Raw genomic sequence first — 21,979 nt, 5'->3', positions numbered from 1 at the left:
CCATAACCATCATACTCAGTGGTGAAAGAGTGTAAGCTTTTCTCCTAAGATTAGGCACAAGACAAGAATGCCTTGCTTTCTCCACATCCATTCAACATACTACTGTAAATTCTAAATGGAAAAATTAGGCAAGAAAAATTAATAAGAATCATGCATATTTGGAAAAGATGAAGTAAAACTATATATCTTCCCAGTGTTATGATCTCATATATAGAAAATACTAAAGAATACACACAAGCCAACCATTAGAGTAAATAAATGACTTCATCAAATTTGCAGGATTCAAAACCAACACTCATATATCAGTTGTATTTTTATACACTTACAATGAACAATATGAAAAAGAAATTAAGAAAACTAATCCAGTAATAACAGCATAAAGATAAGATACTTGGGATTAATTTTAACATTTGAAGTACAAAAGTTTTACTCTGAGAACTACAAAACATTTCTCAAATAAGTTAAATAAAACTTAAATAAATGGGAAGCCATTTTGTGTCCATAGATTCGAATACTTAATAATGTTAAAATGGCAATACTACACGAAGTGAAATACAGATGAAATCCCTAACAAAATTCCAATGCCATTATTGACAAAATAGAAAAACTCAACCCCAAATTCGTATGCAACATATGGGGACTCCATGTAGCCAAAACAGTCTTGAAAAAGAAGAATGAATTAGGAAGACACGTTTTCTGATATCAAAACTTGTTATAAAGCTACAATAAACAAAACAGCATGGCACTGACCTAAGGATAGAAATATACACCAATGGAATAGAATATCAGGTACTGAAATAAAACCTTACATCTTGGGTCAATTGATTTTTGGCAAAGGGAAGGAACATTACCTTCAACAAATGGGAAAACTAGATAGTGAAATGAAAAAGAATGAAGTTGGAGCCTTACCTCATCACTCATACAAAAAATAACCCAATATGGGTCAACAGCCAAAGTTTGCATATATTAGAGAAGTTGTACTTTACAGAAAAATTGTGCAGATAGTTCAGTGTTCATATATATGTCCCCCCAATTTTCCCTATTACTAACATTTTGCATTAGTGTTATATGTTTGTTACAGTTGATGAAATAATATTATTATAATTGTATTATTAACTATAGTATACATTGTTTACATTAGATTTCACTCTTTAGGTTGCACATTTCCATGGGCTTCTAAAAACCTTTATTCTGATAATATATACACAACATAAATTTCTCATTTAACCATGGCAATTTTATGAGTCAATGTAGGTAATTGCATTCATAATATTGTGTCACCATCACCTCCACTCAGTACCAAACCTCTGCATCACCCCAGACAGAAGCTCTAGCAAATGTTAACTCTCCTTTCCCCATAGAAACCCTGTTAATGGTAACCTGTGTTCTCATTTCTTACTTTATTAATTTGCACATTCTTAGCATTTCATAAAAGTGACCTCATAAAATATTTGTTCTTTTGTGTCTGGCTTATTTCTCACAATTATGGTTTCTTTAGGGTTCATGCATGTTATAGCATCACATTACTTGGTGATTAAAGAATGAAAGCCATCCCCCTGAGATCAGGAACTACACAAGAACATATACCTTCTTTCAGCAATGCTAGTCAATATTGTACTGGAAGACCTTGCCAGAGAAATTAATAATGAAAAAGAAATAAAAGGCATCCAAATTAGAAAGGAGGAAACAAAACTATCTCCCTTCACAAGTGGCATGGTCCTTTATATAGAAGATCATGAAGAATTCACTAGAAAACTACTAGAACTGATAAGGAATTCAGCAAAGTTGTGGGCTACAATATAAATACACAAAAATCATATTTTCCTATATACCATAAAAGAATATTCTGAAATGGTATCAGAAAACAACAACAACAACAACAAGTAAACCCATTTTTTATAGCTCAAAAAAATTGGAGTACCTAAGAATAATTTAACTGAGGAGGTACATGGAAAACTGAAAAATGTTGCTGAAAGAAATTAAAGAAGACCTATCTAAGTGGAAATAATATCAAGGTGTCAATATTACCTAAAACTATCTTCAGATTCAACAAAACACCTGTCACACTCCCAGTAGGTTTTTTTTTTTTTTTGTAGAAATGGAAAAGCCAATCTTCAAATTCATATAGAATTGCAAGGAGCAGCAAATAGTCAAATCAATTTTGCAAAGGAAGAACAAAGTTGGATGTCTCACACTTCCCAATTCTTACCATAAAGCCATAGTAATCAAAGTGGTATGATACTGTTATAAGGACAGAAAACTAGATCAACAGAATAGAATGGACTGTCAATAAATAAACCCACACTATGGCCAACTGACTTTTTCAAGGGTTGCAAATACATTATTTGGGGGAAAGAATGATCTCTTCAAAAATGGTGTTTGGAAAATTGGATATACCCTTGTGGAAGAATGAAATCAGACCCCTAACTCATACCACATAGAAAATCAACTCTAACAGTGTCAGGGACCTAAACACAATGACTAAAATTATAAAACTCCTAGAAGAAAACATGGGAGATGTTTTCAATAACTTGGATTTGATAGTGATTTCTTAGGTATGACACCAAAAACATGAACTGCAATAGAATAAAAAAGTTAAAAGGACTTTCTCAAATTTAAAACACTTGTATATCAAAGGATGTTATCAAGAAAGTGAAAGGGCAACCTGCAAAATGGGAAAAATAATTGCAAAACATATCTGATAAGGGCTTAATATGCAGATAAATGAAGAACAGCTTCAACTCAACAGCAGAAAGAAAAATAATCCAATTAGAAAAGTGGACAGAGACTCGAACAGCCATTTCTGCAAAGAAGATATGCAAATAGTTAATAAACACATGAAAAGATGCTCAACATCATTGTTCATCAGGGAAATGCAAATCAGAACCATTATGAGACATGAGTTCAGACCCACTAGGATAACTATAATTAATAAAACAAAATATAGGTACTGGGGCAAGATGGCAGCATGAGAGGAGTGGAAGCTAAGTAGTCCCCATGGAACAACTACAAAAAACCAGAAACAACTAGTAAATAATCCAGAATAACTGCGGGGGGACAAACGAGACCATCCATTCATCATACACCAACCTGAATTGGGAGGAATGCCCAAGAACACAGCATAAAATTTGTAAGTAAAACCTGCGGAACCAGGTCGGGAGACCCCCTCCCCCATAGCCTGAGCTGCGGAGCCTCGTGGTGCCAGAGAGAAGCTCTCTCCCAGCACGTGAATACGGCTCAGCTGAGCTCCAACTGGGGTTTTAAGTAGCGAGTGTGAACTGCTCACTACAGGTACGCAGCCCCAAAAAACAGACAGAGGCTTTGGGTGACGACTGACCTGGGAGAGCCGGAGGGTTGCCTTGGACTGGGTCTGAAGGGGACTATCTGTTTCTTTTTCGGCTCAGTGGAGAAAGCCCCAGTCATTTTAAGTTTCCAGGGCTGTGACTCGGGGAAGGGTGGAGACAGCACAAGCAGAGAGCAAGACCACTGAAATGCTAATGACCTCCACCTGAGGGGTCTGTCTTCTCTAGGAGGAAAGGGGTGGGGCCCTTTCCATTCAGAACCAGACCCCAGAGCCTGGGGGAACACGGCTCTACCGCCTCACACTAGTCAAGAATTATAGGCTAACAGGCGTCACCTGCTGGGCAGAAAAGCACAGTGACCCGAGGCATCAAAGGGTGGAGCAATTTTCTAAGACACACCCGCAGGGAAACCAGATACTGAATATTCCTTCCCTCTGGGACCTGAGCCTGTTCTGGTCTGGGAAAACCTGATTTGGATAACCAAGGAAACCATGCCTAGACAACAGAAAATTACAACCTACACTAAGAAAAACAAAGTTATGGCCCAGTCAAAGGAACAAACGTACACTTCAACTGAGATACAGGAATTTAAACAACTAATGCTAAATCAATTCAAAAAGTTTAGAGAAGATATCGCAAAAGAGATAGAGGCTGTAAAGGAAGCACTGGACATGTATACGGCAGAAATCAAAAGTTCAAAAAACCTACTAGGAGAATCTATGGAAATGAAAGGCACAACACAAGAGACGAAAGACACAATGGAAACATACAAAAGCAGATCTCAAGAGGCAGAAGAAAACACCCAGGAACTGGAGAACAAAACACCTGAAAGCCTACATGCAAAGGAGCAGATGGAGAAAAGAATGAAGAAATATGAGCAATGTCTCCGAGAACTCAAGGATGAAACAAAGTACAATAATGTACGTATCATTGGTGTCCCAGAAGGAGAAGAGAAGGGAAAGGGTGCAGAAGCAATAATAGAGGAAATAATCAATGAAAATTTCCCATCTCTTATGAAAGACATAAAATTACAGATCCAAGAAGTGCAGCATACTCCAAACAGAAGAGATATGAATAGGCCTACGCCAAGACACTTAATAATCAGATTATCAAATGTCAAAGACAAAGAGAGAATCCTGAAAGCAGCAAGAGAAAAGCAATCCATTACATACAAAGGAAGCTTCATAAGACTATGTGCGGATCTCTCAGCAGAAACCATGGAGGCAAGAAGGAAGTGGTGTGATATGTTTAAGATACTGAAAGAGAAAAACCACCAACCAAGAATCCTGTATCCAGCAAAGCTGTCCTTCAAATATGAGGGAGAGCTCAAAATATTATCTGACAAACAGACAATGAGAGACTTTGTGAACAAGACACCTGGCCTACAGGAAATACTAAAGGGAGCACTACAGGGTGATAGAAGACAGGAGTGTGTGGTTTGGAACACAATTTTGGGAGATGGTAGCACAACAATGTAAGTACACTGGACAAAGGTAACTGTGCATACAGTTGAGAGAGGAAGGTGGGGAGCATGTGAGACACCACAAGAAAGGAGGAAAGATAACAACTGGGACTGTGTAACTTGGTGAAATCTAGAGTATTCAACAATTGTGATAAAATGTACAAATATGTTCTTTTACGAGGGAGAGCAAGCAAATGTCAACCTTGCAAGGTGTTAAAAATGGGGAGGCATTGGGGGAGGGATGCAATCAGCATAAACTAGAGACTGTAACTAATAGAATCATTGTATTATGCTTCTTTTAATGTAACAAAGGTGATATACCAAGGTGAATGCAGATTATAGGGGAGCATAGGGGAGGCATGTTAGACACTTGACATTGGTGGTATTGTCTGATTCTTTATTCTACTTTGATTTAAGGTTATTTTTCCTTTTTCTGCTTCCTAGCTTTTATTTTCTTTGTCTCCTCTTTCTTTTGCCTCTCTACCTTCTTTGACTCTCCCTCCTGCCTTGTGGAAGAAATGTAGATGCTCTTGCTTAGTATGAGCAGAATGTTCAATTAGGATGAACTTAAATGTTTGGAAATGAACAGGGGTGTTGGTAGCAAGATGTGAGAATAACTAACAGCGCCGAATGGTGTGTGAATGCGGTGGAAAGGGGAAGCTCAGAGTCATATATGTCACCAGAAGGAAAGCTGGAGGTCAAAAGATGGGAATGTATAAAACTGAATCCTATTGTGGGCAATGTCCATGATCAACTGTACAAATACTAGAAATCACTTCATGAACCAGAACAAATGTATGACAATACAATTAGAAGTTAATAATAGAGGGGCATATAGGGAAGAACTATATACCTATTACAAACTATATACTACAGTTAGTAGTATTTCAACATTTTTTCATAAACAGTAACAAATGTACTATATCAATACTACGAGTCAACAATTGAGGGGGGTTGGTTAGGGATAGGGGAGGTTTAGAGTTTCCTTTTCTTTTTTTCTTTTTTCATCTTTCACTTTATTTCTTGTCTGGAGTAATGAAAAGTTTCTAAAAATTGAACAAAAATTTAGTGTGATGGAGGGTTGGTTAGGGATAGGGGAGGTTTAGAGTTTCCTTTTCTTTTTTTCTTTTTTCATCTTTCACTTTATTTCTTGTCTGGAGTAATGAAAAGTTTCTAAAAATTGAACAAAAATTAAGTGTGATGGATGCACAGCTGTATGAGGATACCCAGGGGCAAGTGATTGTACACTTTGGATCTTTGAATGATTGTATGGTATCTGAACAATCCCAGTAAAAATGAAAAAAAAAAAAAAAGAAAAAAATTGTGTTAAATACATAAAAAAATATGTATATATATAATACATATTGGAAAGGATGAGGAGAAATAGGAACATTTATACTTTATTGATTGCACTCTAGAAATATGCAGGCACTGTGTGATCACCAAATAGTGACTGGAATATCAAATTACCAGTTGGGCCAGCAATCCCCCTCCTTGGTATATATCCAAAAGAACTGAAAGCAGGGACTTGAACAGATATTTGCACACCAATGTTTGCAATGCATTATTAACAACTGCCAAAAAATGGAAGCAACACAAGTGTCCATCAGTGGATGAATGGAAACTCAAAATGTTGCATAGACATATAATGGAATATTAATAAGCCATGAAAATGAATGAAGTTCTGATGCATGTCACAACATTGATGAAACTTAAGGGCATCATGTGGAGCAAAATAAGCCAGACATAAAAAGTAAAACATTGTATGAGCTCCCTTACATGAAATATCTAGAAGAATCAAACTTCTTAGATACAGATGGAAGTTTAGAGTTGACCAGGGACAGGGTCTAGGTCACAGGAAAAGAGAATTTTAGCTTAAGAGAAGAGTATTATCTCTTTGAGGAGATGAAAAAGGAGGGAAAAAAGATGTTGGTTATGGTAGCACAATACTTTGAATATAGCTAACACTATTGAATTGCATGACTGAACCTTGTTAAAATGGGAAAATTTGTGCTTTTTATCAGAGATGAAGACAGGAGGACATTTGCAGATGCTAAGCTAGGAGATGAAGCCCAGAGTTTGCCCCAGAGAAGCTGGAGGAGGACCCCCAGACCTTAGAGAGAAACACCTTGAGAGAAAGAAGCAAGGGCGCACAAGAGCTGAGAGAGAGGAGTAAAGACAGAAGCCCAGAGACATTCTGGAGAAAGCCATTTTGGAACACTACATGGGAGCAAAGGACAAGCAGACATTGGCCATGTGCTCTTCCAGCTGACAAAGTTGTTCTGGACACCACTGGCCATTCTTCAGTGAGTTTATCCTCTTTTTGATGCTTTAGTTTGGACACTTTAATGGCCTTAGAACTGTAAATTTGTAACCTAATAAACCCCCTTTATGAAAGCCAATCCATTTCTGGTATTTCGCATGTCAGCATTAGCAAACAAGAACAGATTTTGGTACCAGTGTAGTGGGGTGCTGCTGAATTTGCAAAATACCAACCATGTTGAAATGGCTGTTTAAATGGATAAGGGGAAGATTTTGGAAGAAATGTGACGTGCTTCATAGAAAAGCCCTAGGTTACTTTGAAGACACTGTTTGTAGAAATATGGACTTTAAGATACTTCTGATGAGACCTTAAACAGAAATGATAAATGTGCCATTGACAACTGGAAGAAAGGTAATCTTTGTTTTAAAGTGGCAGAGAATTTGGCAAAATTGAGTCCTGGTGTCAGATGGAAGGCAGAATTTGAAAAAATGAGCTGGGATACTTAGCTGAAGAGATCTTCAAACTAAATGTTGAAAATGCATCCTGGTTTCTCCTTGCAGCTTGTAGTATAATGGGAGATGAAACAGATAAGCCAAAAACTGAACTCTTGGGTACAAAGAAACCAGAAATTGATAGTCAGGAAAATTCTGGGCTTCCAGACAGTGAAACCCCAGAGGATAGTGCACCACATGAGGATTTAACAAAACCTGGAATCAGCCAGCCATTTCAGTACAAGCCAGGATTGGAGATGGAATTATCCAGAAAGGATTCATGGAAAGTCCTATTGTTTGATGGTTTTGACCCCCATATGCTGCATGCCAAGCCAACATTTTTTTTTTTTTTTTTTTTTTGCAAGATCTGCATAGATGGAACCACTGCCAATCTGGACTAATGGGGATATAAAAGAGATATATTGAAGGAAAATTTCTTCAGAGAAGGCAGAATCTTGGAAGCCAAGATCTGATGCCAAGAAATCTCGGGCAAGGAGAGCAGAGCAACCCATGCATGTGGAAAGAGTGAGTTTGACCCAAAGGCAAAGGGCTGGCTTTCTGCCTCAATGCCCAGGAAGAGTGCTGCCATCTTAGGCTTCAGAGAGGGTGTAGCACATTCACTGGAGATTGCGGACAGCCTGGCCACCACCCCATTGTTCTGATTGAGCATATTGAGTGATTGAGGGATTGAGCATATGCACCAGAGATGGAAGACAGTCCTGGTGCTGCTCTGATGCTTGAGGAGAGTGGGGCCAAGAAGAAAGTGGTCTCCCCAGTGTGTGGGTATGTTGGAGCACTCACTCCAGCATTTGGAAAGAAAACGGCTGTGACATAAGCCATTGGAAAGGGTTGGACTCCTGCTCAGTCAAGCTCCAAGGATAAAACATTCTATAAATGACTCTCAGAATTTGAAATCTAATGAAGTTTGTCCTTCAGGTTTTAGGAACTGTTTTAGTACCGTGAACTCTCTCTTCCTCCCAATTTCTCCTTATGGCAATGTTAATGTTTATCTCATGGCTGTCCCTAACTAGTTCTAAGTTGCACAGCCAGAGAAGAATTTTGCATTAAGACAGACCATGCCTGTAACAGATTTTGATAAGACTTTGTACTTACCTGTATTGTATTAAGGTTTTGGAGGGAGCAGAGTAACCCTTATAGACAGACTTGCAGCATGCTTTTCTGGCTCAGTCTCTCTGAGGGTGGTCTGAGGGACCTGCCATCCCAGAACTTGCCCTGTGGTGTAGAAGGCAGCTCACATCTCTCATACAGAGCACTGTGGGAGAACTATCAGTTGTGCTGCCTGGGGCAGGGTATTTCTGGCCATAGGATGTACAGTGCAGTGCCTGGGACTGTGAGGAAATTATTTCCTAAGGAAGAGGGGACATTCCTATTCATGCAAACAGAAGAGTCTTCAGGACCACATGTGTACAGACAAGAGGCTTGTACAGAAAGTATCAGGGAGGGCCCTACACTTTGGCCTTGAGCTATTATCTAAACTCATTATATGGATAAGCCGTAAATGAGAGCTCTCACAGGTCAATCTACAAAGACCAAGAAAGTGGTTTTTGTTTTTGTTTTCCTTTTTCTGTTTGTTTCCCCTTGGCATTTTAGGAAAGCTCTTCCATAGCACCAGCTGAATACAAGTTATGGAGCAGATGCTTCAGAGTCTAAATTCCAACAATAACACATTAAAATATCCAAAATTTCAGGTTTCAACAAAAGATTACAAAACAGAAAAATTTAAAAATAAAACAGGAAGTGATGGCTGAGGAAAAGGAGAAAACTAAAGTGTTAAAAACTGTCAGTGAAGAGGATCAGTCCTAGGACTTATGAGATAAAAACTTTTAAAAACTGATCCTAAATATGCTCAAAGAGGTTAAGGAAAACATGGGCCAAGAACCAAATGAAATCAGTGAAACAATAGATGGACACAAAGAGAATATCAATAAAGAAATGGAAATTGTGAAAAGGAAACAGAGCTGTGGACCACAATAACAGACATTAAAAAATTCCTAGAATGGCTCAACAGCAGATTGGAGCCAGAAGAAGAAAGAATCAGTGAACTTAAAGATGTGACCATTGTAATCACCCTTTCAGAAGAGCAGAAGGAAGAAATAATGAAGTAAAGTGACTAGATCCTGAGGAACCTGTGGGACACCATCAAGCTTAACAATATATGGTGGGATTCCTAGGAGGATAAAAAAGGGAGAAAGGGGACGAGAGAATATTCATAGAAATAATGACTGAAAACTTCCCAAATTTAATGAAACACATGGATATATATATCCAAGATGCTCAATGAACACCAAGCAGAATGAACCCAAATAGACATATGCTGTGGCATGCAAAATCAAGCTGTCAAATGCGAAAAATACAGAGAATTCTGAAAACCACAAGAGAAGCAAATGTCATGTATGAGACCCTCAATCAAATTAATTGCCAATTTCTCATCAGAAACCATGAGGCAAGAAGGCAGTGGGAGGACATATTGAAAGTATTGAAAGAAAAAACTGCCATATAAGAATTCTATATATTGCAAAGTTGTCTTTCAAAAATGAGGGGGAAATTAAGACATTCCCATATAAACAAATGCCCTACAAGAGATGCTAAAGTGAGTTCTGCAGGTTGAAAGGTAAGGAGACCAGACAATATATTGAAGTTGCATGAACAAATACAGATCTACAGTAAGGATAACAACATGAGTAAATATAAATTTCAGTATTATTGTATCTTTGGTTTGTAACTCTTTTTACTTCCTACATTACTTAAAGGGAAAATGCATTAAATCTAATGATAAATTAATGGTTTTAAAACTGTAATGTATAAACATGTAATATATGACAAGAGCTACATAAAGGTGGGGATATGGAGTAGTATGGGAACATAATTTGTGTGTACTACTGAATTTAAGTTGGTATAAAGCAAATGAGATTGTTACAGATTTGGGAGGTTAAATGTAAGTACTATGGTAACTACAAGGAAAATATTAGAGAACATGCAAGCTCATAGAGACAGAAATTTAGAATATAACTTACCAGGGATGGGGGGCAAGTAGAATGGGGAGTTCATGTATAATGGGTATAAGGGTTTGGAGTTTATTTCACAAACATGGAAAAGTGTGTCTGTCCTTCATGGAGAGTCACTGAAATTTCTGTTGTTTTGATTTTGCAAATTGAGCACTCAGGTAAAAATTAAAATTTTTAAAAATGTGCACTTGCTGCTATGAATTAGATAGCTTTCCAACTTTCTGATGAGATTGGTAATGGTATTAATGAAAGTAATTTTTAATTTTCATAATGAGATGTGCCATTATTTTGAGATGTGATTAACTCAGAGAACCAATAGTTTTTAATGTAGTAGAGAAGACGTTCATCGATATGGTTTCAGATTCTGCATTGCTACTTAGAAACTACGATCTGTTGAGTTTTAAGGTAATATTAAATATCAACAATTGTCTGAAAAGACTATTAAAATATACTCTTCTCTTCAAACTACATTTCTGTATGAGGTCAAATTTTCTTCAAATACTTCAACCACAATAAAATATCATGAGAGTGTGAATGCAGAATTCTCTATTCTTTATTATATATATTAAAGAGATTTATAAAAATGTAAAACAATGCCACTAATCTCACTACTATTTTGTTTTGGGAAATAATTTTAGTCCTTTAAAATGTTTCACTCATATTTCTAAATATGTAATATTAAAATATAACATTAAACTATTTTAACTATTTCATATTTATATTAAGGGGTTTAATAACATTATTTTTAATGAATTGGCATAAATTATTTAAAAATGTCTGAGTTTTAAATTCTACAAAAAAATGTTGTTAAGACATAATTCACTGAAATAAAAACCTTTAGGCCCTATATAATTTTTAAGAGATGGTAGATTCTGTGAGAAGTATCCTCACACAAAGACATCTTTTGTTCCTTTACTTAGTAACTTGTACAGAAGAGAGTAGTAATTACATTCAGTAACAGAAAAGTGCTTTCCTTTAGATACATTGAGAAATATTTGTAAAATGATGATTATAATTGAAAGAACAGCAAGCTGGAATTATTTAAATATTAGGGCATATAATATCTCTTGTTATAATTTAACATTTATAAATGCTAATCTGTACACACATAATTTATATATGTATATTTATTTGTAGGTGTTTAATTTATATGAGTGTATATTTATATGAATATTATAGAGTATGACAGTTATAGGTAAAATAAAAAGCTGTCCAGTCCCAGTATACATACCCATGTTTATTAACATTCATTCACAAATATGATTATGTTCATATCCAAAAAATTAGTGTGGGAATTTGAAAAAATGCAAATGAATGTTCCTGTTACCTGAAGCTTTGGAGGTTATATAACTATACTTTTTCTGGTAGAAAATGTAGGTGGAAAATCTAGGATGCATATATGTTATAGCATAATTTTACTTCACTCACTCATTAACAAACTGAACCTAAGGTCATTATACAGTGTTTAATGAGCAAAGCCCTGTAGTTATTGTCTCACCTTGATGTTTTATGATATGCATTACTCTAAAACAGATGAAAAAGTAATTTATCCCTAGGCTAACTAGGAATTTAACGACACAAAGAAGATTATTCCTTGAGGTGTGGTGGCTGCTGTTCTAAATTCCTCTATTCTAAGCATGTCATTTCTGATTTGAACTACTACCCTAATAAAGTTATAAGAGCTACATTCTCATACCTTTTAAAAGTAAAATTGGAAGAAATGATCTAAAAGAGAAGAACAAAAGTGGTTTAAGAGTTAAGATGTGAGTGTATGAATACAGTAAAACACAAGAAAAAGATCTAATAATTAGGATTATTTGGCCAGTGTTCTGGTTTGCTATTGCTGCTGTTATGCAAAATGCCAGAACTGGATTGACTTTTATAAAGGGGGTTTATTAGGTTACAGGTTTACAGTCCTAAGGCCATAAAAGTGCCCAAACCAAGGCATCAACAAAAGTATAACTTCAATGAAGGAGGGCGGATGATGTCTGGAACACCTCTGATAGCTGGGAAGGCACGTGGCTGGCACTTGTTTTTCTCGGGTCATGTTTCAAAATTGCTTTCTCCAGAATGTCTCTCTCAGCTCCTGTGAATTATTGGTTCTTTCTCCCAGGATGTTTCTCACTAAGTGCCTAGCAGTCCTGTCTTAGTACATCCAGGGCAAACTCTGGGCTTCATCTCTTAGCTTAACATCTCCAAACATCCTTCTGTCTGCATCTCCAAGTGTCTCCAAGTGTCAGCATCAGCAAAAGTGCTCTCAACGGCCATCTCCAAAATGTCTATCTCAGCTGCAGCACTGAGCTCCTTCTGTCTGTGAGCTCTTATAGGACTCCAGTGATTTAATTAAGTCCCACACTGAATGGGCAGGTAACACCTCCATGGAAATAATCTAATCAAAGTTATTTCCCACAGTTGAGTGAGTCACATCTCTATGGAAACACTCAATCAAAAGTTTCCATCCAACAAGATTGTATTAAAAGATCTTGGCTTTGTGGGGGACATAATATATCCAAACTGAAAGATGGAATGCTGCCCTATTAGCTGTCACCAGATATAAAACTTCAGCATAGAGAAAGCAGCTCTCCACCTTTCTCCATCCACATTAAGGACAGAACAAGATCAAATCTGCTTATTTATAGAATCTATACAAATTCAGTTTGTTACACAAAAGGAAAATTTCATTATGCCCATTTTAAGTCCTGGAAGAGGTTATTGAAATGTTTAGTTGAATGGAATCCAGTTATACAGAATATGAAATTAAAACAGTCAATACGTTCAGCTTTATAATCAATAACAAGCACAAAAGAGACAACAACATGGGAAAAGTGAACACTTGGCCTCAGCTATTTCTCCTGGACATTATCCAAGGCACAGTCACTAAGGGAGGCTACGTTTTGCATGAACATGGATGAAAAAAGAAATTAACTTGTGCTCATTCAATATCTTACAGGATGTATGGTTTTGTCTGCTTCTCTGGTTATGTTAAAGTCTGTTATCTCCTAAGGGAGGGAGTTTTGTATACTGAATATCATGGTATGTGGGAGTACAGAAGATTGGGGTAGACTATATGGATCTGGGAATAATCCTTTCTGCATGGTGAAGGGGGAAACAAATGATTTTAGCATGCATGTTTGAATTTGATATGAAAAACTGAAAATGAAGAGAGTTTATTTTGTTCTTCAAGTGGGGAAGATGGAGTTAAAAAGCCTGAGGTTGACAGTGCTTCCAGAAACTTGGCAAAAGGAACATAAATAATTATTTTTTTTCAATTAAGTGAGTTCTGCTATGATAAAAATCATTCCTCCCTCCAAATCTTCAGTACTCTTTTAAAATAAAATCTTATATGCTTGTATGGATAAATTTCTTGTGGAAGGTATTAAGTTTTTTATCAGGTACATAGGGAGCTGTGTTTTTTGGGAAGAACTATGTATGAAGGATAAATGTAAGCATATATATGGGCTCATTGTACTTTAAAGTATTTTGTGAAGCTTAAAGAATGAAAAAGATATAAAAATTTTAGATAAACAAAAAAAAATTATATACATGTAGATCATTATTCTCAGAATTTGTTATTTTTCCTTTGTATAGGAAAGTTCTATTGAAAAGGAAAAAACTTACATCTAAACTGTCTCTGTAACTGAGAAACAAGCCATTATTTACAACTACTTAAAAAAATTTGATCATATAAATTTTATCTGGACTTATGGATATAAAAAGAAGAGCCTTCTTAATTTAAATAATAATTCAATATGATACATGCTATAAAATATTTGTTTTCCAAAGTGTCAGGGTAGTCTTACTGTATTAATTGTGCAGTGCAACCATTCAAAGTAAAACTTCTGGGTACATACAATAGGAAGAAAGAAAGAAAACGTTATTTTGAGTATTAAACCTGATCTCTCTGAGATTGGAAACATCTTTATTCATCTCTCTAGTAAGCCAAAGGCAGACAGCTTAGGTGATCAAGGGAAATGAAAATGCTGGTGAAGGCTGACAGATTGGATCATGGTCTTAATTAAATAATTATTTAATTAATTTAAAATAGTTAAATTGTTGGTAGAACAGAGACGAGCTTGTTTTCTAAAAGGCTTGAAAGGCATCAAAAATTTAATATTTTTCAACAACAAAAAAAGGGTTGACATCAAGGATGGTTGTTACCTCAATTTGGGGAATCCGGCCAGCACAAGCAGGGGGGATTTCCCACAGAGAGGTCCCTGCCCCCAACCTTACCAGGTCACTAGCTATAGCCAAGTTCTATAGGATGAGGCTAAAAGAAACGTTTCCAGCTTTAAAATTCAGGGGGAAAATGAAGTGAGATGAAACACAGCATTTTATGCTTGAGAGAATGAAACATTGTACATAGCCTACTGTGCTCTGCCAATTCTCAAAGTAGGAACATCAAGAATGTTAATACAGATATCAATATAGATTTTAAGAAATCAGTTTGGGAATATGCTTTGTTAAGAATCTAAAGTAACAGGTTAAGTTATTGGGAAAGACTGTCCACAATTTAAGCAATGACATTTAATATAAAGAACCAAACTTGCAAAGTCAATCTCTATATAAAACACCTTAAATGGTCTGGTTACTGCCAAACAAAGGCCTTTGGGGCTTTACTAAATATAGACTATCCTAAGGCTGAGCTAGTAAATTATAAATGTAGTCCTGGAGCAAAATTCCCACCTTTAATTTCTACAAAAGGCACAACCTGAAAGAAAATGAAAGTATTAGTTCAGTAACATGCCAATGGAAAACTAATATTGAGCGAATAACATCTACACATAAGAGAATGAAGTGCAGTTGTTAACATTACAATTGCAAATAAAAGAGAAAAACCCAAGAATCAGCTTGTGATTTTTATTTGTCTGTTTTCAATGTTTTTCCCTCATAAACGGCGATCACTGTATATCTGACATTCTAAATCTAAATATGAGAATCTTTGAATCATCCATTTTTCGATTTATACATGTCAGCTTCTCTCCTGCTACTCATTAACATTTGAAATCTAGAATGGATCCCATATATATCAGGAATTAATAAAAATTAATGCTCATGCTAGTGAAACATAATTAGAAAACTCTCCTGTTTGGCTTCCTTTTTTAATTCAGGGTTAATAATTAGTTTGAAGTCAGACTATCTGCTTTAGGGCTATTAGAATTACATGTAAATTTGAAAATGTCTTAAAATCTATGGAATCTCATGCTATATTTTAAGTGAGAATCAGAATTCAGAAAACTAACACACTATTTTCTAACTGAATTTAAACATTTTTCTTGGTTAATAATTTAGTGCACATTTAAATGACTGTAGGTTAAAAAAGTAATGTGAAGAAAAGAATTGAAGAGCAATCTGAAAATACTAAGCATTAATATGGAGTGTATTTTATGCAGTTTTTTTCAAATGCAATTTAATAAAAGAGAACATAAAGAATTTAGTTATAGAACAACCAGCTGATTTTTTCACCTCTCTTATTCAAGTGCTCAGGATAGTCAAGATAGACAATATTCAACATTATCTTAGATTACGGTTACTTACTTTTATAACTTTTCCATTTTTTTCTGAAAAATGCCAGGCTGTAAGGACCTTATTCCCCTAGATCTTCTCCTGAAGAGGATCAGGGTAAAACTATCTAAGCCAACTCACAAAAGAGGAGATGGGATTTTCCAGGGACCAAAAACAAGTTCCTATGACCTAAATATTCAGGCTGTGCTGCAGGGAATACAAGAAATAAGAAGCTTTACGCTGTACTTTGCTGTCCAAAAAGAGAAACAAAATTACCAGGCCTTCTCCAAATAATTCCTTTTAATAGCATGACAAAAGAGTAAGAACTTAATAATTTCATTTACCTACAGGAACCCCACCAGATTCTCATGGTGAAGATCCCGGAAAGATCCACTGGTGGCAATAGCAAGGACGGGAAGAATAAACTTTCTCCTGAACATTTTCCTCAATAAAGGCTGCTGTCCAGAGGAAAAGTATTTACAAAAGCTGCATCCCATGTAGAAAGGGCTTTTCTCAGACGCCAGCCCCCTCTAGTTCTATTCTCAGTAAAGGAGGGGGAAAGATATGCACCTGTGGAGGTCAGAGGTCAGAGGTCGCAGCCCAGGGCACAGGTCCATTCAAAGACGGAGATTTCATCCTGAGAGTATAGAATTTGGCTGACCCCACCCCACATTTAATATCGCACCAACAGGGTCCCAGTATAACAATGGTGGGTTACAGTGCACAGAATCACATGGCAAGAAAACTATGAACAATTTAACACTTACACAATTTGGAAATCATGAAATCAACCAGTCCCTTGACACACTAACAAACCTCACACAGGATGAATAAATAATCTGAATAAGACTGTATGTGGGAAAGAAATTGAATAAATGATAAATAGCCATCTAAAATGAAAGCAGCAGGCCTAGATTATTTCAGTGGTCAGTTGTACCCAATATTAAAGAAGAAATGATACCAATTCTTCACAATCTCTTCCAGAAAATGTAAGCTGAGGGAACACTGCCTAACTCATTTTATGAGGACAGCATTACCCTAATACCAAAATCAGACAAAGAACTTCATAAGCAAGGAAAATTACTGACTAATATTTTTCAAGAACACGGAAGTCAAAATCCTCCATTTGGTGTTAGCAAAAAACAATTCAAAAATATACCATATACAATCATACTGAATAATTAATGCTGATCACTAAAAGGTGAAGCAACATTTCTTCATTGACCCTCTCAGAAATAAATAGCTTCTAAACGTCTATGCCTCCTTTATCCTTTTCCAACTTACTCTTTAAGAAAATTGGTCAGCTGGCAAGAGTATAAACAGGTTTTTCTGAGGATAATAAACATTTGCTGCCAATCTCATCTGATCTTGTGTTCTTTTTTCAAATCATAGACAGTAATTATTTTTAAATGTGTGGTTTAAATATGCCAAGTGGAAGGCAAAGATTTAGCAGAGTGGATTAAATGAAAAGAGAGGTGGGTAAGTATATGCTATCTATAAAAATTTCACTTCAATCATGAGGCCATGAATAAGTTGAAAGTAAAAGAATAGAAAAAGGTATGTTATGCAAACAGTAATAAGAAATAAAAAAGCAGAAATGGCTATATTCACATCGGATAAAGTAGCCTTAAAAGAAAATAACTTATTAGGGTCAAAGAGTGACATTATATAAAGATGAAAGAGTGACCCTACCTGTATACGCAGCAAAACCACAGCCGCAAACTAAATGAAAAGCAATTGACAGAACTGAAAAAACAGATAAATCGACATTTACAGCTGGGGATCTCAACACCTCACTTTCTGTAAATAACAGAACTGCTCAACAGAAAATGAGAAAATATATAGAGCTGAAACAAGGTTTTTATTAGGTTTACATCTGTAAAGGTGAAAGGTTTCAGCTTGGGAGTAAATATGAATTTCCAATTTTTTTGTTGTTGCTGTTAAGGTATTAACACTTAAAGTATGTTGTATTTAATAATAATTCAAAAAGGAAGATAATTTAATTTCTGACTAAGGATGATTTAATTTCTGACAAAGGATGATATCTATGTTAATCCCTTTATAGAAATCCAGGATTTATTTGAAAGGAAACATCATTTTAACCCAAGTTGATATTATAAATACAACTGTAGAGTCTAAGCAATTCAAAACTAATTGTAAGACAAATATTTTTGGGGAGAGTTAATGACAGTTCATTTTAAATCAAGGCAATCATTAAAATGAATCCTAAAAAAGCAAGCACTAAAATCCTGATTTAAAAATATAATAATAAAGTGAAAAACTGAGAATAGTTCATATTTGCGATGGGGTTTTTATTAAGTAATGATCCCTCAGTTAAACATTCTATCCCCATCAATAGCAATGGCAACAAAACACTATTTTAAGTAATCCATCCTCATCCTATTTCCTTCCTTCTTTTAGGTACTAAGTTTTACTAAAATTCTATTTTCCTCCTCAATATACATCATGATAACTTCACAATTACCACTACAAAAAATTAGTTAAATAAATCATTATGTTAACTTGGTAGTCCATTTGTACCTTCTCAAGGTCAGGTTCATGTTTGCTCATATGGATAACGCCAATAACCAGCAGAGATGGTAACATGTAGTACATATTTTATAAATACTTGGATAAATGAATGATTATAAGATATACCTCTCTATCAATCTCACTACCTCTAAATTTGTGTGTCTATCTATCTCTCCATTTATCTATCTCTCTGTCTATGTGTATTCGTGCTTTTATTAAGTCTAAAATATGGACCTCAATTGTTTCTTTCACTTTATAAGTAATATCTTCTCTTCAGGTTCAGGAGATGACACTGCAGGTTTTAATTATTTCACTTGAGTTAAAGATCCAGACTAACAAGCTAGAGAAGAAAAAAAAAATCTGAATATACTGAACCACAATAAATTAAGACATTTATAACTGAACAGAATTTTACAAATGATCCAGCCCAGACCCTTCATTTAACATATAAGGTGAATTCTTTATGGAGTAATTTAAGGATATTAAATTTTGCATGCAGATCACAGGCAAGGGTTTGACTTACAGTCTTGACCCAGAACTGATTCTTGCTAACCACCATAAGGGGCCAAGACATACATATTGGTCTGTCCATTCAAGTGAACCACCAGCATCATTCATAAGAATCGAATTTGTCTGTAATTCATTAAAATAAGAGAGTATAGAGGGCTTCACACTTTAGGAGCCAAAGAATGGCATCTACTTATTGCTCTACTAGAGAAGAGGTTCATTATTTTGACCAAGGTGTTTAGCATTCTGGGTCTGTTTCATAATATGCAAAATTGTGTTAGTAGAGTATTGCCAACAATGCATGACTTTTCCTACTATGTCACAGTATAAATATATGCAATTCTACCTTAGTGTATGCACAAAAGCATAGAATGTAGGTGTCACGTGACTCTGCATGTACCAACTGTTTCATTTATAGTCTTCCTCTGTTGATTGGTTAAAAAATAGCATGGATACCATGATATATTTAAAGGGAGCACAATCAGCAAAACTTTGTGTTATTGTTACACTATAATAATTTATTTCTTTCTCTGTATAAATGACACAAGTCTTGAAGTGAACAAACTATTTAGCACTGCTGCCTCTGGCTTAATAGAAGAAATAAGAGAGTCTAACATACTGTGAATTTTTCTACAGCCTAATAATAGATTGGGTCATAAGATGACTGAGGCATACTTTTCCTCACACAGAAGCTCATTTCCTACAAATGAAACAAAAATTGCTCTAATTTACTTCCATCCCCTTACTCCCTACCCTAATGGGTGAGAAAGGCAAAACAAAACACAAAGCCCTCACTAAGAGAAAAGCTGCTACCAGGCTGATAAGGTTTTCCATTACTACTCAGGTTATAATGCTACTAGAGTATTTATTTTCTTCTCAACCTTTACTATAAAAAAATATGGTGTTATGAAAATATTTCCTTTTGGGGTCCTTAGGTGGTACTCCTTTTCTCTTATGCTTTCTAATGATTTTCATTTCTTGGGTTTTTTAAATTCCAATTTCATTATTTACAATTATATGTTAGCTCTGTACTATCCCATATGATCTGAAGGTATTTTGTTTGGAGGCAGAACATATGTGAAGACTTCATGTATTTCTCTCCATTTAGTGTCCTGTTTACATGATGCAAGCTAGACAAAATGTTTGCAAAAGAAACAGCATTGAACTAAATCATCTTTCTGGATTCTGACACTGCTTAGTATTGAGAATATGAACCACTTATAAATTGTATGGCCATTTATTCCCTTTTCTGCTGGATGACTTGGTTGTGGTTGGTGGCACTGAAGGTGAAGGATGACAATTAGAATCCTCTCTGGAGAAACTTTTAAAAGTCCATAGATTCTGGCAATCTTCTTTCCAGAGATTTTTTGAAACCTAAGTGATACAATCTCTAAAATTTCCTCTTTTTGGCCCTCTCTCTCTCTTTCTCAATGTCTCACACATCTTCAAATAGTTACTCCAAAGCCTGTCTCTTCCATCTCTTTCCAAAGCTCCTCAGTGTGATCTTCCTAACACAGAACAGATGGACTTGGTTGCATTGGCAATCTTCTTTCTTGATTATTACTATTATTATTTTTTGGTTTGGCTATCTATCTCTGCCTATATTTCTCCTTCTGTCCCCTTGCTGATTACTTAGATTTGCCTAGAAATGCCTCAGGAACCAATATGGATAAAGAGTAGTCAAGGCTCTTTGCTAGCTGGAGGCAATGGAAATGAAACACTGAATAGTCACAGCTAATACATCTCAGATGATATTTATTTGATTCATTTAAAAAGTACATGGTATTCGAATCATTTATAAAGTAAAATCTGTAAGGGGCCGTGACTCTCTGTGTGATTCAAGGTAGTCTTTTTTTCACTTGACCTAGAATTCTTCTGCTTATAATCTCAAAAAGAATTTAGTAGTCTGCCTATCTATTTTACTTCTAGGTGCTCCATGACCTACTAGCCAATGCCATAAGTCTCTGCAAGTCAGATTATTTTGGCTGCTGCTTTGAGCCTGTTTTCCCTTATAGTAGCCACACCCACCTTGCCTCTGTTAATGAACTGCTGTCAGGTGACTTCTGCTGATCCGGATCCAAATATTCCTACTGTGTTTAAGGATTCCAGCTCAGCCACAGCCATTCCCACAGTAACATCTCACCTTCACATAAGGGGGCCATAGAGCTCTTCAGGGATGATGGAGCTAGTCTCACAAATTTATTCCTCACAGTCCTGGTAAAAGGTGTGTCCTCTGGACATTCCAATCTCTGTAAGCCTTTGAATCCCCACCTCTACATTATACCAGGGCAGTTCTGGTATTTTGACCTCAGGTGAAAAAAATCTGTTTCTTTGAAGAGCAGAGTCAGTTTCAAAATCTCTGTTTCACCATTTTCTTTTCCTGGATTTGGGTATCATTATTTGAAAGCTTCCGACTGTCTCTAATGAGTCAGTAACCAGAGAATCAAAAAGGAACAACTGAATGTTGCTCCACTTTGCTGAATACATCAACTGTCACTGAGAGGGCCAGAGGTAAAGCTCACAACATTAGACTCTCCTGCACTTCTTCAGAAGTACTAAAGATTTGTTTGTTTGTAGCTTATGGAGCCACAGAATTCTAAGGGAACACATTGACTCTTCTGTACTTGGTTTTCATAACTGAACAAAAATTCCTTTGAATTTTCTAAAACAAGCAAATCTTTGTCTATACTTCAGAATTCCTGCTTTTAAATCAAGCTCAGTTTCACAAAGAAAGAGTAATTTACAAATTTCTGAAACAAAATGAAATAAGAAACTTGAAAGACATGAGACAGAGAGAATGTGAATAGCAGATATGAGGCAGATCATTTCTACAGTGACAGGTAGGTATTAGAGCTTATAATAAATCTTTCCTTGAGAAATTATATTGAGAATAC

This window comes from Choloepus didactylus, chromosome 14 (genome assembly GCF_015220235.1).
Source record: "Choloepus didactylus isolate mChoDid1 chromosome 14, mChoDid1.pri, whole genome shotgun sequence".
NCBI lineage: Eukaryota > Metazoa > Chordata > Mammalia > Pilosa > Megalonychidae > Choloepus > Choloepus didactylus.
Note: the sequence above shows the minus strand (reverse complement) of the source record.